Source organism: Vipera berus (genome assembly GCF_964194415.1).
Source record: "Vipera berus genome assembly, chromosome: 3".
Lineage (NCBI taxonomy): Eukaryota > Metazoa > Chordata > Lepidosauria > Squamata > Viperidae > Vipera > Vipera berus.
This window is the reverse complement of record NC_138204.1, coordinates 158439260-158456784: the sequence shown is the minus strand read 5'-3', so window position 1 is coordinate 158456784 and position 17525 is coordinate 158439260. Positions and strand designations below refer to the sequence as shown.

Below are 17525 nucleotides of genomic sequence, written 5' to 3'. Positions count from 1 at the left end.
CCGGGTGCTCACCTGGCCAGGTATAAAAGGAGGGCAGGTAACCCCTATTCCCCAGTACAGTCACTTTCACCTAATAAAGATCTGCCATGCTGTACTCATTGTCTCGGCGTCCTTCCTGCGCTCCAGAACCCACTACACAACAGTGGCGACGAGGGTGGGATCCTGCTTCACTTTAAGAGCTGTAAGTCACTAGGGGACAGCATCGCTTGCTGGAGGAAAGAGGCATCTTCCCCCCCCCTCGATGACCAACTAGTCACCACGCTAGCGGCCACATCGGTGGAGCAGGATTCACGGAAGCCGGATGAAGAGATGGCACAGATCGGACAGCCCCGAGAATTCGACATCCGTCACCCCAAACGATGGTGACGAATGTCCGAGCTGGCCTGGCGGTTCCAGTTCGTCCAAAGGGTCCAACTGCCAGGCCAGCTCAGACATTCGTGGCCCAACTTAACCCTCCAAGATGCTCAGGATGAGATCTTGGCCAACGAGGCGGCCGGCGGCACGGGGCAAGTGGTCCAGACCCCCCGACTCAGCAGCCCAGGACGATCCATCCACCTCAAAGACGCTGCGTACAGCAGGAACGGAGAAGCAGAGGAGACCGGCATCGACCAGGTTCGGAGGAAGCTGGAACAACGGGAGTGACAACAAGGAAGCTGGGAGAACCAACGGAAGGCAATTCCCTTCCTGAAATGTGCAGGCTGTGGCGGAGACCACGCATGGGCAAACTGCAAGTTCCGGTCGGCCACGTGTCGGGCCTGCAGAAAACCAGGCTACATCGCAGCGGTCTGCCATAGCCATTTCTGAGAGGGTCTCCACGAGCTACAGCCGGAGGACACGTCGCAGAAAGGTACCGGGGCCCAGAAACCGACCAGCATAGGGTTTTTCAAAAGCTGGAGGGCCATCTGCTGAACCGGGGCCCAACGGCCACTTAAACCCAAAATTAAATTGGACGTCCATTTACAGGGCATTCCCTGTAAAATGGAGCTTGACTCCGGCTCTGCAGTCTCAGTCATCTCGGATGAGACCTTCAAATTTATTTGCGGCCAGAGCAAGCAGTGGGTCAAATTGAGGCCCTCAAACATTATCCTCACCAATTTCCAAAACGCCCCAGTAAAAATCAAGGGGGAGGCCACCCTTTCAGTGCGGTTTAAGAAGTTCCAAGGGCACTTGGATATTATCGTAGTTGAGGGTCGGAGAACTAGTCTAGTTGGGCTAGACTGGTTTGAGGCACTAGGCATAGGGATCTCAGGCATCTATAGGACCCAGGGAAGCAGCATCGAATCCGTCTGCAAAGAATTTGCAGACATATTCGATAACAAGCTAGGCAGGTACATCTCTTTTGAACTAAACCCCAGCGTCCTTCTCATTAGGATTAAACCCCAGAGAGTCCCCTTCATGCTTAAACACAAGATAGAAGGGGAGTTAGACAAATTAGTCGAACAGGGAGTCCTACAGCCAGTAGAAAGGGGAGAGTGGGAGACCCCCATAGTCACCCTCTCAAAGCTAACGGGGAGGTCAGGATCTGCGCCGACTATAAATGTACATTAAATCGGGTCCTTAACCAGCACACTTACCCGGTCCCAACAGTCAGCCACGTTCTCACTTCCCTCCAAGGCGGCGCCATCTTTGCTAAGCTAGATCTCGTGCAGGCATACCAGCAGCTGCCGGTTATCAGGGAGACGGCAGAAGCGCAAACAATCGTAACACACAAGGGAGCCTTCAAGGTTAACCACCTGCAATTTGGTATCAGTGTAGCCCCAGGCATCTTCCAGGAGGTAATGGAGCGGACTCTTAAGGGCATTCAAGGGGTATGCCCTTATTTTGATGATGTCTTCATTGCAGGGGACACAGAAGAAGTACTGGCTGAAAGACTGAGGGCAGTTTTAAGCAGGTTACGTGCTGCAGGTCTCAAATTAAAAAAGGACAAATGCAGCATTGGGGTGGCATCCACTGAGTTTTTGGGGTTTAAAATAGATGCCAATGGGATCCACCCTGCAGAATCCAAAGTGAGGGCAATTAAGATGGCCCCCACTCCCAAGAACAAGGCTGAACTGCAAGCCTTCCTTGGGCTGCTCAACTTTTACCATTCCTTCTTACCCCACAAGGCAGCAATAGCTGAGCCCTTGCACAGGCTCCTAGATAAGAAAGCTGCATGGAGCTGGACCAACGTCCACGAAAAAAGCTTCCAATCTTTAAAGGCACTACTTTCAAGCAGGTCTACAGTCATCCACTTCATAGAAACAAAGCCCATCTGCATTGCTTGCGATGCTTCACCCTATGGAGTGGGCGCAGTACTGAGCCACCTAGAGGAAAACGGGGAACAGGTGCCCATCGCATACTATTCCAGAAACTTGTCAGGGGCAGAGAGGAACTACGCCCAGATAGACAAGGAGGCCCTTGTTGCAAGGCAACTAAATAATCCAGACATAAAAGAATACTACACCAGCACCTCTTTAAATTTACAAACCTTGAACATGCTGAAAATGCTACATTTCCTGTGTCAAATATATTCCATAGCTAGGATTAAGGGAAGAATGAGTTTGGGTTGATAGTTAAGGCATCAGATCAGAAACCTTATGCACAAAGCCAGCCTGGGTGACCTTAGGAAGGCAGCAATGGCAAATCATTTCTGAAAAACCTTACCAAGCACACCACAGGGACTAGTCAACCAATTGCCAGGAGTCAAAACCTGACTGGAAGCACACTCCCCGAAAACAAAGAATGAAATATAATGCATTAAATTCAGAGGAAGTAAACTAAGATTTTTAACCAACTGTGTTATTATGACTATTACTTTGGGTATCTAATACTCAGTGATTTTATTCTTGGATCTTTGAAATTGTTAGAAAATGTACCAGGAGGATATGGTACAATTAAAAAATGGAAGGAAATTACAAAGCTGACTTTGTAATAATGCCGCTTGGGGGTGTGTGTGAAAGCCCTAATAAGCAGGCATATACATAGAATGAAGGCTACTGCTAAGCTTGTAAGCCGCCCTGAGTCTTCGGAGAAGGGCGGGATATAAATGGAATAAAAAAAAATTAAAAGATATACACTGAAGTATTTACACACTATTTTATCCATTTTATTTGTATGCTAATACTATAATTAATACTGTGTTTAATATTGTATATGATCTTCTATTTTAGTGTCACAGAAGAGCAGTAAAATTTGAAACTGTAATTTATTATTTTTTCCATAAAATTATTTTAGTGCTTTTTACTTTGTTCTTTTTAGCCTTCTAAATATATACTTTTTATTCAATGGTTTTACATAAAATTTAAATGCAAGTTTTTTCTTAATTATATTTCTATTGCTGAATTTTTGATGAACTTTTTATTTTATTATTAGATTTAGAAAATGGCTAATTTCATTTGCACCTATCTCTTCCAACAATGAACTCAGCTATTCACACATGAAGTATTGTCACTTTATCCTCACAGAATTTTATTATGTGGCTTGGACTTGACCTATATGTTACTATCCAGGCAAAGTAACATAAAGGAAAATACTGGCAATCACTACAGAGCAAATAACATTAATGGTTATGTTCTGATTGTATCATTCTACTCAATATTTGCAACAGACTTTGTTCAAATTTGGGCATGATCAACTGTAACCAAGGTATGTTATTGTTGTGTTTACTGTAATTTGGGTCCAACAAAGTTAAATTAATACTTCTCTACATATATTTGTACTTTGCTTATCTTTGCTGTTGAACAAAGTTTCTAATAGGTCAGATACAATTACATTGTAATAGTTGTATGTAGTTTTTTTGTAAAAGAAAAAGGTGCCAGAACTCACACATGTCATACAACCCACCTTGCCTACCCTACAAGGTTCCATCCCCAAAAGGTGCCGGAACTCCGTTCTGGGCATTCTATGACAAAAAAAGCCCTCGTTGTATGTTATAATAAATATAGCTATGTTACACTAAAAGAAAATCAGGGTTAACTGACCCAATTACAAGGAAAACATTTCAACCTCCTCCAGATAGTTATTTTCCAGTTCAAAAAATACAGTAATGAGTACCAGTATACCTTGCTTACCAATTGCCTCATGCATAAACCATTCAAAGTTACAGTGGTGCTAAAAACAGAACTTTGCAAACAGCATCTCTCTCACTCTCTTAATTACATGTTCACCATTACAGTCATAACAGTCAATTAGTAAGTACTATCCTGTGCCTGACCTGGTTTTTTACACCTTGCACAGCAGTGATATTGGAGAGAAAGGGATTACACGAGGATAAACAGGCATAAGGTGGGCAATGCACATCAAAAGGAATTTGCTAGTTCTGGGTATTTACCTAGTGGTTTTGGAAGACAACCCCAACAACAACAACAACCAAGCTCAAAGAGCACCAAGGACTCCATGGTTCAACCCTGAACTACATACGACCTTCGCTCCTTCCGATGCGACCTAAAAACCTATCTGTTTGAGCAATCCAGTCTGGTCTGACGGGTTTTGTTTTAATTATTGTTTTAATGTAATTTATCTTCTGCATTTGGGCATTAGGGTTTAATTTGTTTTCAATTTCTGTATTTGTGCATTTTGATATTTATGTCCCTGTTCACCGCCCTGAGTCCTTGGGGAGAAGGGCGGTATACAAATCAAATCAAATCAAATCAAATAAATAAATAAATAAATAAATAAATAAATAAATAAATAAATAAATAAATAAATAAATATTACCTTCTATTAAAATCACCCATTGGTTTAGCTGGTGAGGATTGAATCTTGCACAGCCGAGATGTGGACTGGATCACACAGCATTAAATACAACCCAAAAAATAGATCAAGTTTCAGCAAGATGGAAAAAAAAAACTTTACATGAGACTTTTCCATAAACAGTTGTGGCTTTGCACAAATTTTGTAGGAACAGGAGTCGATTTAATATGTACTGTAATGTGTTAATTATATTTGTGTCAAGAGCCATAGAAGTTGTTCCATTGATGCTGAAAAGCTGAAAAACGAAGTTATTTCAACCCAGAGGTAATGAGGGATTCAAATGAGATCCCCTTACCACTAATAATATTGTTTTTTGAGTTAGATACAGGGCGTCTTCAAGGGTTGGTTGACAAAAAGCACACTGCAAGTCTTGAATCACTGGTCTGTTTCCTCCCAGATGGGACACACTGCTGTATCAAATGAATCTAATAAATGACTATGTCCTTCACTGAAATTATATGGCTGTTGAGCTGGAGAATCCACAGACTGCAGAGACGTTCCTCAGGGATGCAGTCCCATCCAGAAGAGGTGCATCTCACACATCCTGACATTCAGCCCCTGGAATCAATAAAAGTGTAGTCTTCGCTCTAAACACAGCTTCACCTTATTTTTTTACAGTCCTTCATATTCATGTAAGCTCAAGTAGCATCTACCTGAGTTCTCAGAAAGAATAAATATAGCTAAGTATCATTAGCATATTAATGGAACTAGTCCCAGCCTGGAAATTATCCTTTGCAATTCCTTCATGTTGATATCAAAATTGAGGGTAACAAAACAAAATCTTGTGGGATAGTCTACTTCCCCAAGTAATCAAGCAGGAGTCTTTCAATATTACTTTGTAATCCAAAAAGAAAGGAATGGAACAACACATTTCTGATACTCTAATTGTGTCCATCTACCTATTGCCTCCCTCCCTTTTTATTTCAAATAGAGATGATGGCATATACCGCATTGGAAGATGGAACATATGAGTTAAGGAGTTGTGGATAAAAACAGAAGGACATGAAACATATTCCAGATAAGATATGTTCACTAATTTGGCATTGTGTCTGTCACATTCTAGTTGTGAGTCTGTATCTGTTTCTTACTGGCAAATAGCAATTTTCAATTAAAAGTTGATAAACAAGTACTTACCTATATCAATGTCTAATGAATGTTATCAACCAAAATATGCCACAGGTACTCAATTATATATTTTAATAATACTATTTCTACAATTCCAGGTCAACTATATGTTTTAATAATGCTATTACTACAATTCCAGGTACTCAATTATATGTTTTAGTAATGCTATTACTACAATTCCGGGTACTCAATTATATGTTTTAATAATGCTATTACTACAATTCCAGGTTAACAAGCAGCACAACATTTTATATTTCAGTTCTGTCATTCCTGGGTCTCAGACTGGGCATCATTATTTTTTTTCACTTTTTCAGTGAGTGCTGTAGACCAGAGGTCCCCAACCTTTCTAGGTTGGCGGCTCAGAGGGAAAGGAAGGGGTAGGCATGGGGCTGCGTGTGTGCACACAACGCAAATGGGGCGGTGCAAGTGTGTATGCGATTCTGGGGGCGGGACTAGCACACTGGGGTGGGCTAGCACTCGTGTAACACTGGGAGCAGGGCTAGCGCCTGTGCAACACTCAGGGCAGCACTAGCACGAGTGGGGGGGGGAGTGTGCACACACATATGCATGCACTGGCCAGCCATTCACACGGCCCAGTAGTAGCTGTAGACTGATAAATATATTTCAGTTGTGACTTTCTTTCAGATAAGTAGATATTCAAACCTTGATTTCAGAGAACACAATTAGTCCCCTGGAACTTGGCAGTCGCCATTGGTAGCAGGAAATGATAGTGACAGAAGAGTTTTGAAAACTTGCATTCCCCACTGCATTAAGGAGTGTTTCTCTATGCCAGTTTTGGAGAAAATTTTAATCATAAATCCACTCACCTCCTCTCCAAACCAATAATTCTTAAAACTGTTTGATCCAATTGCCTCTTTTCCCAGTCTAAAATAATGTCCTTATTCCCCTGACCCCAAGAAATCAGACCCTGTTTTACAAAAGCATCTCAAAAGATCCAAACTGGATCCTCAATTCAGAAATAAGAAATTCTCCCATTTCTCTCAGGATATGCCCAAAATACCCTTTTTGAGATAATTACTCAAAAGACGAGGGACCTTATACTGTATGTACTTTTTGCTAAAAGAAGAAATAAATGAAATTATTTCATTGCATTTATGAATTTGAAGATAAAGAAACAAGTGGATTAAACAAGAGGGTGGAAGGACTGATGTAACATCGAAAAGGGAGGAATATTGTAATTATATATTGAAAAGAAGCCATTCATATATTTATTAACTTTAGATGAGTTTTTTTCTCTTTTTTGTTTCTGTCCGCTTCCCATTTTTCTTTTTTTCTTTCAGTTTGTTTTTATTCTATGAAAAAAGTCTTAATATAAATAAAAACCATTACTCCAGGCAAAATGTTAGAAGGAGAACATGGAATTCTGCTCTTCTTGGGCCAGCCCTGGATTATCCTGTAGCACTTCATGATCTCACAAAACTGTAAAGCAGAGAAAGCCCTATGCAACAGTGTCCCTTTGTTTGGAATGTGATCTAATGAAAGCAATGCAGGCTATTCCTTTTCTACATTTGACATAATACCACCATCTTATCCAGAAGGGCTATTTTGACAAAAACATCCAGAGCAGTGGATGCTTGTGGCCCTGTGCCCTTTGGGAACTAAAGATTGTCAATGCTGTGGATTAGTTCAGTCCTTTGTAAAGGTATCTTTCTATAGCTTATACAGCAGGAAGTGCTGTGGATCATTTTTGCTCCTCTTTACTGCTCAGCGGTTATCTTCCTTGTTACAATTGGTATCAATTATTCTCACAATGACATAATTTGTAATATTTTTAGTTGTCTCCACCTGCTTAGCTTTACCTTTATTTGTTTGACTGAACCTGACACATTCCAACTGCTTCTGCTTGATTCTGCTTCTTTCTCCCCCTGTGGGCCTTACAGAAAGGACTAGAGTGAGTTTAAGAAAAGAATTGAAGGGGAAAGTATATAGAACAAACCTGAGGCAAAATAATTAAATGACACAAGACCCAGGAGACCTAAAGCCCATCTGCAGTGCTGCAGGAATCCAGGTAAATATTTGAGCAGATATAAGAATAGACCAAAAGAAGAGTCTCAAGAATCTTTTAGCAAGTAGCTGAGCCTGGAAACTGACACCATGCCAACAGTGATAGGCAGTTAAGTTAGAAGGTCAGGCCAGCTCCAAAAGAAAGAAGGAAAAATGCTCTCCAAGGGAGATCAATTCAACATGGACACATCAATATTGTTTTATCAGCAACATTATGTATCTGTATATTTGCAAACTATCCCAGCCATACAACTCTGGGTAGCAGAAATGGTTTTTCACTGTCTCCCTTAATGACTATATTTAGACTTGCTTCTCTACTCTAAGCCTTGGAATTCTCTGGAGGCCTCCTTTCCATTTACTAACCAGTACTGAACTGCTTAGTTTCCTAGTTCAGAGAAGGTTGGCCAGATGCAGGTGCAGAAAGGAAACAGGTATAAAAAAAACTCTAACTCTTCTTTTACATGCCAGTCACTTACACTTGCAAATCTAACTCTTATCAGCAATGAAAATATATGTTAAATTGCATGTTGCTGTCCTTTTTCCTGCTTTAAGTCTTTTTCTGGTGGAAGGACCAGAATCTTAACCCAGATCTCAATCCACATATGGATCATAGGGCCTAATCATTTCTATTTCTTATTTTAAATACAGTAAAATACTACATTTGTATTGATTAGGTTGGAATCAATTAGTTCCATATAATTAAAGCAGCAATAAGCAGTGAAGCCCCTGTTCAGCACCCTTCAGTATAGTGTAAGTAGACATCATTAGGTCTTTGGATACCAATAATCAATAGCAGCATAAAATAGATTTATAATAATTTTACACTAAGAATCTCCTTACTATGGCAGTCTTTAGCATCCTAAACAGGAGTGCTGATAGTATAGAGCAGGGATCTTCAAAACTTGGCCCTTTTATGACTTGTGGACTTCAACTCCCAGAATTCCTCAGCCGGCATGCCTGGCTGAGGAATTCTGGGAGATGAACTCCAAAAGTCATAAAAGGGCCAAGTTTGAAGACCCCCTGGTACAGACAATACTAAGATGGAATTAATCAATTGTGCTAAATCTAATGAAATGCACATTCTTCAACCACTATGCCAGTAGTATAGATCAGGGAAGATTAAGTAACAAGGAAAGCAAAATTATTTTCAAATGTCTAAAAGACAAAGGGCAAGAAATTAAAGGGAAGAAACCTAGTACAACAAAGAAGAAGGCTTTGAGATAACAAACACATTCATACCTAACTTGTTTCAAAAGCAGCTCTCTTGTGGATTCATTGAAAAATTAAAATGCTTGAAGAAGTATAAAACATCTTAAACCAGACATGTCAAATTCAAGGCCTGCAGGCTGGATCCGTGGGGCAGCTCCAGAGACAGTGAGGGACAGTCCCTGCCGCCCTGCCCAGCCAGGCATCCCAACTGTGTGTGCATAGGAGGTGGTGAGTGCGCGGGGAGCCGTCGGTACCTGGCAACAGACACAGCCCACCAACCCTGGGCAGCCCATCGGCTGGTACACCTTGGGATCCCGAAGCCTGCGCAGTGCAGGAGGGTCAGAGCCCCACGGCTGCCAGGCCGGCCCTCCCAGAAGCAGGTGAAGGCAGAGGCATGGGGTTAAGGCACACAATCCAGCCCACCGGACACGCCAGGTGGCTGCCCACCCACCCACCCCATCCCACAGCAGGCACAAGCAAACAAAGACAGACGGTGGGTCCGAGAGGGATGGCAAAGATCCTCTGATGGACCAGACCCTGGCACCCACCCCAGTCCCACCCGCTTCCACCAGAGACCCTCTGATCCCTGTCACAGCCCCATCTGGAAGCCCACAGGTCCCCCTGATGCAAGCGATGTCGAGCCGGCCATGCCTACCTAGCCATGCCCACCCAGTCATGCCCCCCGACCTCCCAAAAGCAACCACAATGCTGATGCAGCCCTCAATGAAATCGAGTTTGATATACCTGTCTTAAACTATTAATGAAATAACCAAACCAACCTTATAAGAGCTATTAACTTAAATTTTATAATAGAAGTAGCTTAATTTATCTACTTATTAACATTTTTCAATGATTTTTAAAAAAAAAAATATAAACAAAACCAATCTCCTAAGAATTAATTAGTATTCAGTCATAACTACAAATAATTAGAAATAAATGCTACTGTTTAGCTCATTTCTATACCCATCTGTTCCCTTAAAAAAAAATCTGTTTGCAGTGAAGCTATATACTTAGCATTGTTTTTGGTACTGCTCTCCTCCACTTCAATTCTGATATAAGATACTACTAAGTTGACAACCATCTCCTGCCTCTAGTTTTTGCAGTTCTCAAATGACCTAATCAGAGATCCTTGCCAGTCCTGTTTGTTGTTTCACAGCTTTCTGACCACAAAAATCTAGAATACGGGAAGAGTCAATCACTCCCAATGTTATGCTATTTCAGATAACTATTCTCAGTTTATTTTTCACCACTCAATGGATTTCAAATGCAAGACTCATGTATAAAAATGCAAAATACATGTCTGACTAGCCTGCAACACAAAATATAACTCAGCTTGGACATTCAATTTTGGTTCACTTCACTTCGATATGTGATAAAATATTCAAGGGCTGAAAAATCAACAAGAAGAGAATAGGTGAGGTTTGGTCACTTGTGTTATAAGCCTTAAAATGATGAATTATCATCACAACAGAACATTCAGAATGACAGAACATTCTAGTCCAGCTATTACAAATCTTCTTGAGTAAGGAATAATGCTCTTTTTTTCTTGAAGCCTGAGAAATTCTGCAGCCAGGCGCTTATCTCATCAATAGTCTGTATGTCTGTCAAGATAACACCGAGAAGTTAAAGCGAAGGAAGACATGACAAGATCAACCTGCAAGAAACTACCCTGTCCTTGAAGTCACAAAACACACATCTCTCCTTACATGCTTTGCAAGCAGATCAAACACTCACAAATAATTTAGACAAATCACTCCAACCTAAACTGCTCAGTGTAATGGCAGCTTTCAACCATTCATAAATCATTCCTTATTTCAACTACAAAGGCAGTGTCCTACTCGAAAATTCTACCCAGTGTCAAAAACTGAGTATGGTAGTATCAACTTTTGTATTGTAGTATTGTTGTAGTACCAACAATTTTGAATACTGATTTTGCTAATTAAAATTATTGCATGCTGTTTTATTTACATCTGCTTTATTTATACATACCTGCATCCACTTTCAGGGCGGCTAATGGTAGGCAAAGGTATGTAAAAATAAATATCACTGGAGAACTTTATACTTTACCAAACATCATATAGCTACTTAGGCACCTCTAAAATTAAAGCACATAATGACCAGCAGCTTGTTATAAAACCAGAATTTTTTTGGGACTGTGTAAGGTTTAGATCCTCATTATTCTGTACATAAAGAATATCTAAAGTGCATGAATAGTTCTCCTGTCCCTGAAGAATGTTAGAACGGTTTACCCCATAAAAACTGCTGATTAGAATGATTTCCTCTAAGCCAGATAAGATCACTGCAAAGATGCCAAAAATGTAACATCACACTTATCATATATACTCACAGATACACTGAAAAATGTAGGCCAAACTACAACACAAAAATTGGCTTCAGCTTATCTACAGAAAGGCTTATCCTATAGCACAATTTTCCCCCTCAGCTTTATAAAAGTACCAGCACAACCTATACATGAAAGAGTGCCACTTGTGAACAAGTCAATTGTGAAAATTAAAAGATATGAAAATTTTGAAGGTCAGCTTATCCATAGATGGGCTTATATAATGAAAATACAGTGGTACCTTGCTACTCAATTGCTTTGAAACTCATTGAATTTGGTACTCAACGCGTTTTGATGCAAACATTTTTTCCTTTACTCATTGTTCTTTGATACTCAATGCACAAGCTACAGCTTGTTGGTTTCAGCTACTTTGTAACTCACTACATTATTCCATATGAGAAAAAAATGATTTTGGTACTCACCACGCCTCCTAGAACCAATTAACAATGAGTAGTGAGGTATTACTGTATAGTATACACTATTTACTCCAAGGCAGATCTTTCTGTGTCTTCCTTACTACTTATTAAAGTTACATATATTGTCCTTTCTAGGATAAAATTCTTGCTAAAACCTCTGAAATCTAAACAATCACATATAATAAATATTTGTGATAAAGAAGCCACACAGGGCAGGGTAGTAATGAACCTGGCATCCAGCTGAACAGACTTCAGTCTCCCATTATGAGTTCTGGGTAATCCCCACTACTAGCTGAACCCTGGGCAAACTGAGTTTGCCAGTTGTGGGAATATGCTGCTGACAACCAAGCTCTAGAACAACACTGCAGTCTTGTCTGACTTTCCTTAACTTCAACTTGCTTCTCCCCTCATGGCAGGCAGAGACGTTTTTACCATCTTTTCTGCCTTCACATAGAAATCTATAGGGTCAGCTCCTGCTGGAAATGTGGTGTTCAAAATGCAAAATGGGTGAGTTGCTATGATCTTGCATTATTAATGGTTCTCTTTTGAATTTAAGTTATTCTGCTTAATAATGTTGGTTTTGGTGATATCCATGCTGTTTTGAAATATGTGTGTATAGATATAGATATAGAGATAGAGATAGAGATAGATAGATAGATAGATAGATAGATAGATAGATAGATAGATAGATAGATAGATAGATAGATGATAGATAGATAGATAGATAGATAGATAGATAGATAGATAGATAGATAGATAGATATAGAGAGACAGATAGATCAATCAAAGATTTGGAAACAGCAGGGGAAACAGAAAGATTATTGCACAAATTCTTAGTTAAAAAAAACCAAGGTTGGAAGGTTTGTTTATTTGTAATAATTAAATGGCTACACATCTTAAAAAAGGTGACTCTGGGTGACTCACAGTGGCAATATGAAATTTTCCAGTTATAGCAATATTAGTCTACTGCAGCAAATTCAAAAGTATAACAGCACCTTAAAGTTAAATATAACTATTCAGATATGAGCATTACCATCTACTTCTGTGGACTGCAAGAGGTGTCATGCAGTATTACAGGTCGGGGTGAAATGCAGGCAGTGATAATTATGTAATTAATGCTGGGCCTTTCCAAAGAGACTTTGGACTGTTACTCAGAACTCCTGAACCTGGTATGCTAATTAACACATTTAGTGCCATCAAACAGAAATGTTATCTATATTGAAGCCACAAGTGACAGAACTGTGAACTTCTTTTGTTCTTGGAGGATATACTGTATACAAACTTAACTGTAAATTACAGACTATGTAAATTACTGGTAAAAAGTAATGAATCACAAAGCAACATTTTCTCCCCTAGTTGAACAACACAGAAATCCACTAATACTTAAATAAAACAGAACCATCTCATTATTAATCTAGGGGAAAAACCCTAAATACAACAAAATGCAAGAAAAACATGCCTTCCAATGAGCTTACCTCTTACATAACTGTCAACAATACCAATCACAAAAAAGTCACCAACACAGAGATAACTCACCATACTAGCCAATAAATACCATAATCTAGTAACAAAGCATCAACCACTTGCAAGACAACATCTGCCCAGACCACCATTACTTTCAAGCGTTCATAAAGCAAGCAAGTGGGAAGGATATATAATCTCTGCAAATCAAAGGAACTCAACTTTCAAGACTCCAGCAATCTGTGTTGGGTAATGAAATATATAACCAAAGCCCAGGATGGAGAGCTCCAACAATACAACATTGATGGAACATAAAAACGTATTATCTTACTAGAAGATGAGCAGCTGAATAAACCTCTGTTGTTCTGAATGATAGTATTTTTCTGTATAGGCAAAATTATGGAATAGATAGGAAGGCTGCTCAAGATATAGTACCAGATAATCCTTTGTTGGTAGTAAATACCAATTATCTATAAGCAAATATTGGCCTTTCACCTGAAATATTACTATCCAAACTCATCTGTAGATTAATGACTTGTTTTGTGTGGTTTAGCTGAAGGTTATTGGTATCATCAAGTGATTTTCTGTTTACTTTTCTAATCTGTTCTCTGCTGGATTATCCTTAAATACCATTTGACCTGGTCCTCTTTTTAAACATTTCATTCAATGTATTTATAATGTAATGTTTAGAGTAATTCCTTACACTTTAAGAGACAAATTTGGACGGATATAGGCATACTGGCAGCATAGAATGGCTGAATAGCTTTTGTATGAATTTCAAGGTGAACTTGAAATTTGATAAATATGAACGTACTTTCAATACAAAGCAATGTTAGTATGTACTTTAATTCAGAGAATTATTCAAACAAATGTACAATTGAAACCTGAGGTTTTCTTTTAGGTTTGATAGATGAGCAGTTGAAGAAAATATATGGGACTTTGTTTTGATATATATGTTATCTATGCAGGCACCTGCATGGCAACAGCCACCAGGGGGCGTTGGCCTGATTGGTTTTGGCGGGAAACCTAGTTTTGGCGGGAAACCTAGGGCCAACCCCATTGGCTGTCCGCCTACCTGGCTAGGTATTTAAGGAGGCCAGGTAACCCTCATTCTCCAGTATGCTAACCCCCTCCCCCCCCAATAAAGAGCTGAACACTCCGGCTGGCGTCTCTTCCTTGCGTCGGACCCACTACATTACAATATAACTGCAGCCAAACTTTTGTACAAAGAGATGGAAAACCTTACAAATTCCCACAATGGGAGAATGAATGGTGAAGTTAATAAAACTGGATAAGATGGCAAAATTAGATTGATTAAAGAAAAAAAGATATCTTTGTTTCTAGATGGAAAGCATTTTTGAATTTTTTACTATAAACTGAAAAAAAATATTAATACTGGTTTTGTGATGCAATGATTATGAATGTTTATGATTACAGAAATAGGTATTACATTTTAGTTCAAAAGCTTAATGAATTTAAATCTGTAATTATCAAAAAAAGTTGGGAGAAATTCTTTTTGTATTTTTTCTTTGTTTCTGTTCCTTTGCATATCTCCTTCCTGTCTTTTTCCTTTTAATAATTTCTGTTTTTTATATATTTTTAATATATAAGGTAACGGTAAAGGTTCCCCCGCACATGCGTGCTAGTCGTTTCTGACTCTAGGGGCCGGTGCTCATCTCCGTTTCAAAGCCGAAGAGCCAGCGCTTGTCCGAGGACGTCTCCGTGGTCATGTGGCCGGCATGACTAGACGCCAAAGGCGCACGGAACGCTGTTACCTTCCCACCGTAGTGGTCCCTATTTTTCTACTTGCATTTTTACGTGCTTTCGAACTGCTAGGCTGGGACGAGTAACAGGCGCTCACTCTGTTATGCGGCACTCGGGATTCAACCCGCCAAACTGCCGACCTTCTGATCGACAAGCTCAGCGTCCTAACCCACTGAGCCACCGCGTCCCTTTTTAATATATAAAACATATTAAAAATATGTTTCTAGCTAAGTTTAGTGTTTAAAAAGAGAAACTATTGCTTGGATTGTTTATGGATAAACTAATGATAAAATAAAATTCCAGGAACCGTGAAGATAGGAGCTAAGACAGTTTTTGAAGGAGGCGTGGTAGAACCTAGGGATAGAGTCAAAAAGGAATCGGCCTATAGTCTCTATGTAGCAACAGACTAAATCCAATCCTTCTTGAATTCCACTGACCCTTATCTAACACCAATGTAGAGGGGAAATCTTCTGGCACATTGGAGGAATGGACCTCTATGGTTTCACCCCTGGTGAAAATGCTAGCAAACACCATCATATTCGTGATCAGTCTCTCCAATTGGGTGGGAAGAGGGCCTGTGCCTCTTGGGTATGGTTGAAGGCCCATGCCCTCTCCCCCACCCTACCACAGGAAGATTGCATAGTTGCTTAATGATCACAACTGTGAGAACCAGAATTCCAGTCATTGAGAGAAGCATCTTGCTTAAATACTGCTTCACGTAAACTGGAGGTCCCCAACCTTTGGGGCACCAGGGACCTTTTGGGTTCCGTGGAGAGAGCTTTTCCCGTGGACTGGAGGTTGCATGGTTTTGTGTGCTGCCTGAATCCCGCAGATGGGACTTTGCTTGTTTGTAAAGACCAGTTGCTGGCATGCTGCAGCCCGGTACTGGTCCACAGACCGGTGGGTTGGGGACCCCTGACTTAAACAATCAAGATTCAAGGTCCAATTATGGTCATAATATTTTATTTATGATATTACCAATGTTTACGTTTATGGAATATTTAGATTGCCATGCTGGTTTATTTATTTTGAGGCCTTTAGGTATGTTCCTGTTGAGGGACTTTTGGTAATAATAAAGATGAAAATTAAACAAGAAAATGAAATATTATTTACGGCTCCCTTGAGAAAATAATGGGATAAACATCTGCTAATCATAAGTAAAAATTATTTATGGTTACTAACTAGCCATATATATTTAGAATTGCAAATTAGAGCAAAAAAGCCCTAATATATTAGAAGTAAAATCAAAATAATACAGTACAGCAAATAGTTGGGGAAAGAGAAATATTAGTGTCATTCTAGTTCAACAAATTATATTTCTGAGCTCTGAATCTTTAATTCAGAGCTTTTACTAATCAAATAAACCAGATCAGATGTAAATTTTATTAAGGTCAGGAGTTATTTCAGTATCCCTCACCCATAGTAGCAAGATCTATTAGGTGTTATCATTCAAAACTTACTGAATAATGCACTGTATATAATTGTTTTCAGCTTGTCAATTTCACCCTTGAGTCAAAATGGATGAAAGAAATAATGAGCAATATAACCATCTTGTTATCATGGAAACAATTTCAACTTTGATATAAATACCCTCAGTCTTCAGAATCTGGATAAGTACAAAATGAGTAGATCTACAAACAAGAGCAAATATTTGTTGGACTGATATCAATAAGCATGTTAATCAAGGCAAAAATATGTTGCCTCTGCTTTCCAAGCTCAAGAATAGTTCCACTGACAGCAATATTACAAGATCTGTTTGTACGTACCTCTAATACTTCTGAATGAAGCCATATGGACAGCCCTGTGCATTACAGACTGCCAACCAGCATAGAAATATTTCTGACAGGCAAGAATAGATGAGCATTTAACACATGAATGGGCTCACAGATAAAATGAAAGCACATACACCACATGGAAGGTCTTTTTCATTCATTCTCTTCTTTATATGCTTTTCTCCCCTCTCGTTCTAAAAATAAAAATATACTGGAGCCAAATTCATTACTGGAAACACTACTGCAGTGATAATTGCCCAATGGAATTGAATCCACTCATGATAGCACACACATGCTTATGTTTGAGTCATGTTTTGTGTCATAATGATTCATGAAATAACTCTAAAAATAAAAGAAAGAGGCCTACCTTATTTCTTTATAACAGCCTGATGATTCAAACACTTCTAAAGCTAGGCTAAGAAACTAAGTATACATGTATTCACAATAATGGTAGGAGTCACAGAAATGGGAATGATAATAATATGCACTGAAGAGAGGTTTTAATAAAGCCTAATTCCTGATTTATGTTGGCATTGTAACTTGCAGTTAGACAATTTCTGCAAAGAAGGATAAATTCTCTAGTAACAGTTTCCTTCGCTAAAACCACTGAATTAATAATGTGAACAGAATATCCATATAGATGAAGAAAGTTGAGGAGGTCAGTCTCTTTTCTTTACAAGA

General features: G+C 39.5%; 1 protein-coding gene across 3 annotated transcripts in view; it reads right to left on the bottom strand.

Annotated features, from left to right (window-relative positions):
• Positions 1–17525, bottom strand: part of LOC308664947 (neuropilin and tolloid-like protein 1) — a gene marked incomplete at both ends in the record, with an annotated part of 84098 nt that overhangs the window by 34548 nt on the left and 32025 nt on the right. The gene's annotated exons all lie outside the window — the stretch shown is intronic.